The 12471-nt window shown below is 44.2% G+C and overlaps 1 protein-coding gene across 6 annotated transcripts in view; it reads right to left on the bottom strand.

The window, feature by feature from the left end:
- LOC110496993 (ras association domain-containing protein 7) overlaps nt 1-11685 on the bottom strand; it is a 51373-nt gene extending 39688 nt beyond the window's left edge. For 2 of the 6 annotated variants that reach the window (XM_036956288.1, XM_036956284.1), the window contains exon 1: nt 11289-11685. The gene's annotated coding sequence lies outside the window, so the exon portion shown is untranslated. Of the gene's footprint in view, nt 1-211; nt 330-11288 lie in introns of those variants that run through there. The other 4 variants (XM_036956278.1, XM_036956271.1, XM_036956251.1 and 1 more) reach the window with 3 other exon arrangements.
- Nucleotides 11686-12471: the final 786 nt, after the last annotated feature.

The following is a 12471-nucleotide window of genomic DNA, read 5'->3' as shown; positions in this document are numbered from 1 at the left end:
AACAGTCTTGTCTGTGCATGAAAACAGTCCATACCAGTTCAACAATACGAAAGAGAGAAGCAAACGTGATAGCCTATATCTCTTCCTCTGCTGTCATCTAGTCTAGACCAGTGTCAACCCACAGCCAGGGAAGGGCTCCCTCTCCCTCAGTCATGCATGGAGCCCCTCAGTGTGGAACACAAAAGCCAGTTTAAGTCAACAGTATGCTCACATCAGACACTGGCCCCAAGCCCCAATCCTCAGATCCTCTCCATTCTGGGAGTTCTGGTGGTGGGAGTGTGTGGGATACCGCCTCGCCACACACTGGTCTCACACTTGTGAACAAACACACCGCCAGGCCAGACTAGAGAGACAAACAGAGAGAGAGAGAAGCAAGTAATGGAGAGAGAAATTCACAATGGATATAAAACAGAGACAGAGAGAGAGAGAGAGCGAGAGCGAGAGAGAAAGCTAGAGCGAGCTAGAGCGAGGAGCTAGAGAGGAGCTAGAGAGAGAGAGAGCTAGAGCGAGGAGCTAAAGCTAGAGAGAGAGAGGAGCTGGAGCAAGCGACAGCTAGAGAGAGAGGAGCTAGAGCGGAGCTAGAGAGGGAGAGGAGCTAGAGAGAGAGGGGGTAGAGAGGAGCTAGAGAGAGAGAGGAGCTAGAGCAGAGCTAGAGAGAGAGAGAGGAGCTAGAGAGGAGCTAGAGAGAGAGGAGCTAGAGCGGAGCTCGAGAGAGGAGCTAGAGAGGAGCTAGAGAAAGAGGAGCTAGAGAGAGAGAGGAGGTAGAGAGAGAGGGGAGGTAGAGAGAGAGGGGAGCTAGAGCGAGTGGAGCTAGAGAGAACTAGAGAGAGGAGCTAGAGCGGAGCTAGAGAGAAAGGGGAGCTAGAGAGGAGCTAGAGAGAGAGATAGGAGCTGGAGTGGAGCTAGAGAGAGAGAGGAGCTAGAGAGAAGCTAGAGAGAGAGAGGAGCTGGAGCGAGTGACAGCTAGAGAGAGACAGAAGCTAGAGAGAGAGGAGCTAGAGAGGAGCTAGAGAGAGGAGCTAGAGAGGGTGGGGTTGTTGATGATGATAAAGCGCAGGAAGTGCCAGTTAGGGAGAATGGAACAGTCAGGTGATTAGAGGTCAGGGGTCTGGGGTAAACAAGGGACATGTAGGCACTGACGCCCTGTCTCTCTGTCTGGTTCTCCCTTTACCGGTCTCTCTGGGGCGGCAGGGTAGCCTAGTGGTTAGAGCATTGGACTAGTAACCGGAAGGTTGCGAGGTCAAATCCCCGAGCTGTCAAGGTACAAATCTGTTGTTCTGCCCCTGAACAGGTAGTTAACCCACTGTTCCTAGGCCATCATTGAAAATAAGAATTTGTTTTTAACTGACTTGCCTAGTTAAATAAAGGTATAATAAAAATACCTCTCTGTCTGTGTCAATCTCTCTTTTCATTTTCTCCTCTGTCTGATGTCTGGGGAAAGAAAGGGCTATAAAAACACCTGTTAGAACAATAAGTCCCAATGGCTTTCACTCCACTTCTCTTTCCCTTCCGTGGATCAAAGGATTCATCTTGCTGTGTGTGCAGTGGGGTGGCTGGGTGAGTCAGTGTACCTTCCCCTTTCCCTCCCCTGCACACATCAGCCTGCCTGGGGAACATGACACTACTCATCTCACATAATGGACTTGCATTGTTCTAGTACACATCTCTTTTACAGATATCATCCTCACAATATATGTCTCATAATCTAGAGTGCTAGTGTAAAAGGGTTCATCAAAACCTGGCATAAAGAGTATCTAGTAGCCTGGAGGATTCCCTGGTTGAATATAACCTAGGACAAGACATCTGAAAGTATAATCACTGTCTAGTGGTAGTGGAGCTTGAGTGTGTTCTACTGGACGTGTGTGTGTGTGTGTGTGTGTGTGTGAATAAATGACTGTGCGCGCTTGTGTGTGTGTGTGTGTGAGTGAGTGAGTGAGTGTCTGATTACTAATTAATAGAAGGGTCATAGGGTCCTCTGTCTCTCCCCCACAGCAGCCCACACATGCCCAGCCTGCTTTGCATAACACCACCAGTAGGAATGTGAGGATTGTTGGGTCAGCAAGCGGTGACATCATACATAGCAGCATGCAGCTACAACGCAGCCCCAGTCCCTGTTTCATCTTGATTACATCAGCCAAGTATTAATGTCTACAGATAAAGCCATGACACACTCCACCACAGCTTCCTGTGAGCACACACACACTTTTTGGGAGATTCATACAAACACACTTCAAACCCTGAGTAGATATAAAATGACTCACTGAGTCCAGCCAGTCTGCCTCACGTATATTAGCCTTCCCATACATCCTTTTCTCACATGACAGGCAAGTAATACAAGCTCTCTTCTCAGCAACCCAGCTCTGAGTATGAGAGATAACCTCTCACACACGACAGGTGTCTCCTAACTGTGTGTGTGTGTGTGTGTGTGTGTGTAACAGGAGATTCTCCGGCCATCAGACAGACAAGACAAGAGTGCACCTGTGGGAGTGGCCGAGAGCTCTGCTTCTGGCATTGCCACGGTTACCAAACACAGGGCAAGCCACGTGGTTGGTGGAACCGGAGCAGGGCAGTCAAAAGAGGACAACACTTGAAGACGGATGCCATGCCAGAATGTGACAAAGTAATTCATAGACACAGCCCAAAGAGTGCGTCAGTGTTGGGACAAAGACAGAAAAACAGAGCCCACAGCTGTGGAGTCAAGATATTATGGTCCTTTTCTACTACACGACCCAATGGTGTTTAACAAAGGACACACATCTTGAGACCAGACACAACTGTCATGCCAACAGTTTCAATACAAATTCTATCCATACTTTTACTGAAATTAAGACTACTGTAAGTTCCATGTTTAAGGCTAATGCAGCTTTACACTAAAATGACTGTTCATCTCATTTCCCATGGAAGGCTCTCCGCCACCAATCTAGACAGAAAAGCAATCCTACGCTCATCTTAATTCATCGTCAGCGGCGTACAACAATATCAACAAAAGATCTCTGACTCATAAAATATGTTCTGACAGGAGCGTTGAAGAATTGACCCTCAGCTGATATGAAGACAAATGTGTGCCAGTTCAGTGTTAGACCTGCATTCACCTGTAGTGAACGACACAGAAGCGAACAGAAAGAACGTTAAATTGTCAAATGAATCCGGATTACATCATTTGTTTTTTGTCAGAATATGCCTTAGAAATTAGAACGACATAAGCAACTATTACTATTTACTTAAATTCAAACCCTCTGAAAACAACAGTTTGACAAAGACAGCCAACAGAAAAAGACACAAAGCAAACTTCCAAAACAGGGAACAAAAGCCCCAAAACTACTCGCCTTCTTTAGTAGAATCCAACCGTCTGTCTGGGTCTCTGTGGTGCTGTGAAAGAAGAGCAAGATGAAGAGAGAGAGAAACAGCCCAGTCACTGTGAAAGAAGAGCAAGATGAAGAGAGAGAAACAGCCCAGTCACTGTGAAAGAAGAGCAAGATGAAGAGAGAGAGAGAGAAACAGCCCAGTCACTGTGAAAGAAGAGCAAGATGGAGAGAGAGAGAGAGAGAGAGAGAGAAACAGCCCAGTCACTGTGAAAGAAGAGCAAGATGGAGAGAGAGAGAAACAGCCCAGTCACTGTGAAAGAAGAGCAAGATGGAGAGAGAGAGAGAAACAGCCCAGTCACTGTGAAAGAAGAGCAAGATGGAGAGAGAAACAGCCCAGTCACTGTGAAAGAAGAGCAAGATGAAGAGAGAGAAACAGCCCAGTCACTGTGAAAGAAGAGCAAGATGAAGAGAGAGAAACAGCCCAGTCACTGTGAAAGAAGAGCAAGATGAAGAGAGAGAAACAGCCCAGTCACTGTGAAAGAAGAGCAAGATGAAGAGAGAGAAACAGCCCAGTCACTGTGAAAGAAGAGCAAGATGAAGAGAGAGAAACAGCCCAGTCACTGTGAAAGCATACGTGTTACACTGCTACCTGATCAAGTAGAGTGAATGACAGCCCCACACACTCAACGTGATGGAGGGGAGGAGTGAGGAAGGAGAGAAAAGTGAAATGGTGCTGCCATTCTCTGTCGCCCTGGAGACCAATGCTCTTTCAAAGAAATCGACCAATGACAAACACCGGCGATTGCGTCGAGACAAAAAAGTCACGACTGCCATTCCCTCAGCAGAAAAAACACAGAGCGAGAGAGGGAGGGAGAAACAAAAAGAGAAAATGAGGGAAGAATTCAAAAAGGGAAAGACAGAGGAGACAGAATGACCAACAACAACAAAAAACAGAGTGAAACAGAGAAAGACGATGGGATGGGATGAAATGGAAGCCAGTGAGTGACAAAAGGGGCCAGGCAGTGAAGAGGCCACCAGACCAGAGTCTGTCCTTTCTCCATTGTCCTCCTCATCTCTGCTCGGGGGGGAATATCTGACCCTGTATCAGTGGTTAAGAATAAGAGTCTCATATCCTCCCTGTATTTCCCATGGCTGAGAGGATCAATGCTCTAAAACACTGTGTGAGCCGGATGATAAGTACTACAACTTCAGTTGGTCCCATGTCCTGAAACAGCTGAACTTCACATATCTGTTGTTGACACGTCACCATTCTGGTGCTGTCGACTGGTCTGCTGATGATAACACTGTCACCGGTGGCTGGTGTACCATGTCATTTGATCAAAACTAGCACTTCAGACGGCAATGTGACTGACGTACAAAAAGTGCTGTGCACAGAATGAGATCATCCACACTTTAGAGAGGACACCGCAAAAAGTTAAACAGAGTAGCCCTGATTTCCAAAAGCTAATGTGCAGGGCCTAGGGAGAGTGAAATGGATGGACTGAACAGAGAAGATTTCAAATATGGCACTCACACATCCATCACCTTTTCAGCAACACTTGAGCACAATCAGTTTCACAACACAGCCTCAGCCTACTAAATGACCCTCCTTCAGCGGTAAATGCTCTATTTATCCCGAGCCAAAGCGTTTACCATGTGAAAATGGCCCTATTTCCCTGCTGTGACAGTCGCTATGACAGGATTGCTGATTAACCACCAATATAGTGTGTGTGTGTACACATCAGACAGAACAGAAAGGTTTAAACAGCTAGGATTGATTTATTTGAAGTGGGTAATGGGGAGTTCTGACAGGAATTAACTGCTCTGTAATAGCCCTGCATTGGCTGCTGCATGAGAGTTTTAGTAATAGCTGTTCCATGGATCTCATCTAGCATGGATATTTAGGCTACACAGATACAGCAGCAGGCATTGATAAAGCACCTAGTCTATTTCAAAATTAGATGTATCCCCAAAATGAACCATCAATGAGCTATTGCATTGTAGCCTAATAGCACTGTAACAAAATAAAATTGTATTTGTCACATACTTTGTAAACAGCTGTAGACTAACAGTGAAATGCTTACTTATGGGCCCTTCACAACAATGCAGAGAGAAAAATGTAAAAAAAAGAACAGAAAATGAATAACGAGGAATAAATCCACAATGAGTAATCATAACTTGGCTACATACACAGGGTACCAGTACCGAGTCGATGTGCAGGGATACGAGGTAATTGAGGTAGATATATACAGTTGAAGTCAGAAGTTTACCAACACCTTAGCCACCTTACCCTGCACATTAGCTTTTTCACAATTCCTGACATTTAATCCTAGTAAAAATGCCCTGTCTTAGGTCAGTTAGGATCACCACTTTATTTTAAGAATGTGAAATGTCTATAATAGTATAGAATAATAGTAGAGAGAATGATTTATTTCAGCTTGTGGACAGAACTGAAAAAGCGTGTGCAAGCAAGGAGGCCTAGAAACCTGACTCAGTTACACCAGCTCTGTCAGGAGGAATGGGCCAAAATTCACCCAACTGATTGTGGGAAGCTTGTGGAAGGCTACCCGAAACATTTGACCCAAGTTAAACAATTTAAAAGGCAATGCTACCAAATACTAATTGAGTGTATCTAAACTTCTGACCCACTGGGAATGTGATACAGTGAATTATAAGTGAAATAATCTGTAAACAATTGTTGGAAAAATGAATTGTGTCATGCACAAAGTGGATGTCCTAACCGACTTGCCAAAACGATAGTTTGTTAACTAGAAATGTGTGGAGTGGTTGAAAAACTAGTTTTAATGATTCCAACCTAAGTGTATGTAAACTTCCGACTTCAACTGTAATGTTATTTTGATAAGTTAATTCATACTATTTAATCCTTCCATCTGAGGACAAAAAAAAAGAAATACAATACTTTCATTCATGCAAAAACTTTGGTTACTAGGCCTAACAAAAATGGTTGCTATGCAGGCTGGGTAAGTCTTCTCACTGAGCCAACTAAAGCTACAAACTCTACAGCTGGAAGGGCAGCAAACACTACATTTTCCTCTGTTTTCATAGCTTTTCTATTGACATTTAATTACATATATTCATGATAATAATATTGTTGCTTGATTTCTGGATCAGAAAAGTTTGTCTTGTTCATTCACAGCATTCTGTCAGGCGAGATCGAATTGTAAAGGTAAATAGCCTAATAGCTATGGATCTGACATGCTATTTTTATTTTATTTATTTCACCTTTATTTAACCAGGTAGGCTAGTTGAGAACAAGTTCTCATTTGCAACTGCGACCTGGCCAAGATAAAGCATAGCAGTGTGAACAGACAACAGAGTTACACATGGAGTAAACAATTAACAAGTCAATAACACAGTAGAAAAATAAAAAAAAGAGTCTATATACATTGTGTGCATGAGGTAGGCGAATAATTACAATTTTGCAGATTAACACTGGAGTGATAAATGATCAGATGGTCATGTACAGGTAGAGATATTGGTGTGCAAAAGAGCAGAAAAGTAAATAAATAAAAACAGTATGGGGATGAGGTAGGTAAAAATGTGTGGGCTATTTACCGATAGACTATGTACAGCTGCAGCGATCGGTTAGCTGCTCAGATGTTTGAAGTTGGTGAGGGAGATAAAGGTCTCCAACTTCAGCGATTTTTGCAATTCGTTCCAGTCACAGGCAGCAGAGAACTGGAACGAAAGGCGGCCAAATGAGGTGTTGGCTTTAGGGATGATCAGTGAGATACACCTGCTGGAGCGCGTGCTACGGGTGGGTGTTGCCATCGTGACCAGTGAACTGAGATAAGGCGGAGCTTTACCTAGCATGGACTTGTAGATGACCTGGAGCCAGTGGATCTGGCGACGAATATGTAGCGAAGGGCCAGCTGACTAGAACATACAGGTCGCAGTGGTGGGTGGTATAAGGTGCTTTAGTGACAAAACGGATGGCACTGTGATAAACTGCATCCAGTTTGCTGAGTAGAGTGTTGGAAGCAATTTTGTAGATGACATCGCCGAAGTCGAGGATCGGTAGGATAGTCAGTTTTACTAGGGTAAGTTTGGCGGCGTGAGTGAAGGAGGCTTTGTTGCGGAATAGAAAGCCGACTCTAGATTTGATTTTCGATTGGAGATGTTTGATCTGAGTCTGGAAGGAGAGTTTACAGTCTAGCCAGGTACTTATAGATGTCCACATATTCAAGGTCGGAACCATCCAGGGTGGTGATGCTAGTCAGGCGTGTGGGTGCAGGCATCGAGCAGTTGAAAAGCATGCATTTGGTTTTACTAGCGTTTAAGAGCAGTTGGAGGCCACGGAAGGAGTGTTGTATGGCATTGAAGCTCGTTTGGAGGTTAGATAGCACAGTGTCCAAAAGTATATAGAATGGTGTCGTCTGCGTAGAGGTGGATCAGGGAATCGCCCGCAGCAAGAGCAACATCATTGATATATACAGAGAAAAGAGTCGGCCCGAGAATTGAACCCTGTGGCACCCCCATAGAGACTGCCAGAGGACCGGACAGCATGCCCTCCGATTTGACACACTGAACTCTGTCTGCAAAGTAGTTGGTGAACCAGGCAAGGCAGTCATCAGAAAAACAGAGGATACTGAGTCTGCCGATAAGAATATGGTGATTGACAGAGTCGAAAGCCTTGGCAAGGTCGATGAAGACGGCTGCACAGTACTGTCTTTTATCGATGGCGGTTATATTGTTTAGTACCTTGAGCGTGGCTGAGGTGCACCCGTGACCGGCTCGGAAACCAGATTGCACAGCGGAGAAGGTACGATGGGATTTGAGATGGTCAGTGACCTGTTTGTTGACTTGGCTTTCGAAGACCTTAGATAGGCAGGGCAGGATGGATATAGGTCTGTAACAGTTTAGGTCCAGGGTGTCTCCCCCTTTGAAGAGGGGGATGACTGCGGCAGCTTTCCAATCCTTGGGGATCTCAGACGATATGAAAGAGAGGTTGAACAGGCTGGTAATAGGGGTTGCGACAACGGCGGCGGATAGTTTCAGAAATAGAGGGTCCAGATTGTCAAGCCCAGATGATTTGTACGGGTCCAGGTTTTGCAGCTCTTTCAGAACATCTGCTATCTGGATTTGGGTAAAGGAGAACCTGGAGAGGCTTGGGCGAGTAGCCGCGGGGGGGGGCGGAGCTGTTGGCCGAGGTTGGAGTAGCCAGGCGGAAGCCATGGCCAGCCGTTGAGAAATGCTTGTTGAAGTTTTCGATAATCATGGATTTATCGGTGGTGACCGTAGGTAACCCTAGCCTCAGTGCAGTGGGCAGCTGGGAGGAGGTGCTCTTGTTCTCCATGGACTTCACAGTGTCCCAGAACTTTTTGAAGTTGGAGCTACAGGATACAAATTTCTGCCTGAAGAAGCTGGCCTTAGCTTTCCTGACTGACTGCGTGTATTGGTTCCTGACTTCCCTGAACAGTTGCATATTGCGGGGACTATTCGATGCTATTGCAGTCCGCCACAGGCTTTTTTTGTGCTGGTCGAGGGCAGTCAGGTCTGGAGTGAACCAAGGGCTATATCTGTTCTTAGTTCTGCATTTTTTGAACGGAGCATGCTTATCTAAAATGGTGAGGAAGTTACTTTTAAAGAATGACCAGGCATCCTCAACTGACGGGATGAGGTCAATGTCCTTCCAGGATACCCGGGCCAGGTCGATTAGAAAAGCCTGCTCACAGAAGTGTTTTAGGGAGCGTTTGACAGTGATGAGGGGTGGTCGTTTGACTGCGGCTCCGTAGCGGATACAAGCAATGAGGCAGTGATCGCTGAGATCCTGGTTGAAGACAGCGGAGGTGTATTTGGAGGGCCAGTTGGTCAGGATGACGTCTATGAGGGTGCCCTTGTTTACAGATTTAGGGTTGTACCTGGTGGGTTCCTTGATGATTTGTGTGAGATTGAGGGCATCTAGCTTAGATTGTAGGACTGCCGGGGTGTTAAGCATATCCCAGTTTAGGTCACCTAACAGAACAAACTCCGAAGCTAGATGGGGGGCGATCAATTCACAAATGGTGAAGTATGACATTACTGAGCCTAATGTGGCCTAACAAAAGTAGCCTTATAACATCCTAGTATGACATCAGCCATTTCAATATCATAGATCATTGTAATCAGAGACGGAACAATGAGGCATTGTGTGTGAGCAATGAGCAGTACGTTCTGTAAATATTGTGTTCCAGTAAAGCACAGTGACTGACTGACAGTAGAGAACCTGGAGCTGACAGGAGAAACCAGAAGGTGGTTTGGCTGTGTTTTTATCGGCCTTTCAATCAGTGGATAACATGTGAGTCACAGCTCTGATAAGGTTGTGGTAGGAATACAGGCAGGTCCAAGTACACCAACACTTCACATTGTTATGACTGGGACAGAGGAAGAGAGTGAATTGAGATGCACCCAGTGAGTAGCATAGTTGTGGCATAGAGAACAGGAAGTCCTTCTTTGGATATTTCCCCTACTGGGTGACTGGTCAACAATGACATCATGAAGTTGGAGAGTGTACTGATGTGGGAGTACGCAGTGTGGGTTCATGCCCATGAGGGGAATGCACTCTGTCTACCCCAGCTAACATTGTTTAAGGATGAGAGAGAGAGTGTGTGTGTGTATTAAGTGCTTTCTCCAGTTGGTACACAATCTTTTTTGTTTTCCCATGGAGAAGCAGCTGTACAGATGATTAAGTATTGGGGGATTCAGGAAGGAAGAGGGGAGGATGAGGAAGAGGGCAAGGAGGAGGCAGACACAATTTTGTTTCACTACTACAATATTACAATAACCAATAGACACTTAGGGAGGGAATTCATTTATATCATCGGAAAATACAGGTTTAGGCCAAACAAAAGTACAGCTCCCAAAGAAACAGAAGATACAAACATGGCTCAATTCGCACAGCAATATTCTTGATTACAGAAGTAAACTGTTACCTACACTCCTTATGTAGGGGAGTTGGGGAGGAGCAGAATGGCGGAGAGCCCAACAGAGGGGATCCTAATGTCATTAGTGATGCTGGAGGCATCATACTGCACACAAATCAAACAAACAATGCTGCCAGAGCATTCCAGCATAGTACACACTACTGCCTGCCCTCAAAATATTATAAACTGCATGTCTTGAGTGATCACATTTCATGTTATAATAAAGGTAGCTTAAGCAAACACAACAAATACAAACAGAGCAGAGTACTACATTTTCTATTACAACATAGGCTTTTTGCTTGCAAGCCTATGACACAAACAGAGAGTCAACTAAATGAAGCTAATGCTGAAATATTTAAATGGTAGTATTCCACAGCCAGCTATTGAAGTTGGCTTTTATACTGGATGTAACTTGTCCTAGGCTACATTCTTCTCTATTAGACACTCAACAATAATGACTGCTGTTTTCACACAGAAGACCAGTACAACAACTGGCACTCTCATTGCTATGGCAAAGTATTTCTTTCATGGGAAAAATCAGAAACACCATCCACTATTAAATAGTTATTAGACTAACTTGATCTGTCTTTACCTCTCTAACAGGCACTTAGGCCTAACGGATGTCACACTAAATCATAATTTCAATGTAAAAAAAAAAATCTTTAAAAAAAAATCAAAGGTAACATTCTTTACAGTTTACAGATGGGTTGGTTCACAGACTGATATACATAAATCACCTGAACTTTGAACCTTGTTAGAGCTAGTACAACTTGGAAATCAGTGATGGAATGCATCCCATTCAATGCACAAATATCAAACTGATATTTACATACTCATGCAAATATGTTAATGTAAATAAAAATGGCTTGCAAATGCCTCTTGATTTTCATAGCCTACTCGAAGAGCCATAATGTGTCACAAACAAACACACACACACACACACACACACACACACACACACACACTGAGGGAGAAATAAGTTGGCTAGCATGGCTAACTTAACATTAGCTGATTAACGCGAATGTTTTTGTGAAGGTGTTTTACCAATGTTGTCTCTTACCGGCTTATAGCAATTCGGTGTAAAACGACAGAGGTCCTCGTCTCTTATTTCAGGTGTATTCTACTCCGGTTGTCTTGCCAGAGCGCATGGTGCAGTTGAATCTACTCTCCACTGTCCCTGTCAGCGACTCTCTACAAATATTCTGCACATGCATCAGTCCTGCTCACGCCACTGTAAACAACAGTCTGATTGACATCTTAAAGAGGCAGTATCCAATGATTTGGCGGACATGTAAGAAAAACGTTTTTTTCCTGATTTTGATGATCTCATAACGTTTGAGCTATTTATCGTACCTGTCTCATGCCTTTAACATTATCCGAGTCCTATCTACATGTTCAGCCCTCCTCCCGGGTCATGGCTCGAAGGGGTCCAGCTTTTGTCAAAACAACGTCAGATTTGAATTTTCGCAGCAGGATAGGATAACTTATGCAGCAGGTTAGGATAATTAACGTAGCAGGTTAGGATAATTATTTTAAGGTTAGGGAAAAGGTTAGCAGACATAACGTTTTTTTGACGTTAATTTACGTTTATTTTACAAAAGCTGGATCCCTTCTAGCCATGACTCCTCTACCGCCAGTTAGTGTAGCCGCACACACTTACAGAGAGAGGTTGAGCTATTTGGTGATAGCAAACAGTTCGATGTAGGTTACTTTAAGTTCTTTCACAATGACAAACTGAAAGTTGTACAATGCTTCAGTGAGTTGTCTGTGATGTCAAATTGTTGCAAGTTGTAATAAACTTTGTGTAATCCAATGGTATCTGGCATCTATGGCCAAATACATTGAAAAGAGTAAACCCTAGCTAGCATCTCTTTTAACATCACTACTCTAGCACTAAGCTAAGCTACACGTACATGCAGAGACTTGTTAGCTATTTTCATGAACATTATCATTATATTTTTATTGCTTCGAAAAACATGCACTGAAATTGTTACAGCAAAGATTTGTGCTGCTGCCCACCTGAGATATGCCTGGCTACATGGGGGCCAGGGATGGTGCCACAGAGAGAATGGAATTTAAAACACCATGCTAGCTTGTATGTAAGCCAGCCATATATATATATCCCTATTTCATAATTTGGCATAGGGGTGATGACTAGGCCTATAATAGATTTACCTATTTTGTGCGCCTACAAAGATTATATCTCAAATAAAATGTTATTTGTCATATGTGGCGAATACAAC

Source organism: Oncorhynchus mykiss, chromosome 2, assembly GCF_013265735.2.
Source record: "Oncorhynchus mykiss isolate Arlee chromosome 2, USDA_OmykA_1.1, whole genome shotgun sequence".
NCBI lineage: Eukaryota > Metazoa > Chordata > Actinopteri > Salmoniformes > Salmonidae > Oncorhynchus > Oncorhynchus mykiss.
This window is presented reverse-complemented; position numbering and strand designations above follow the sequence as displayed.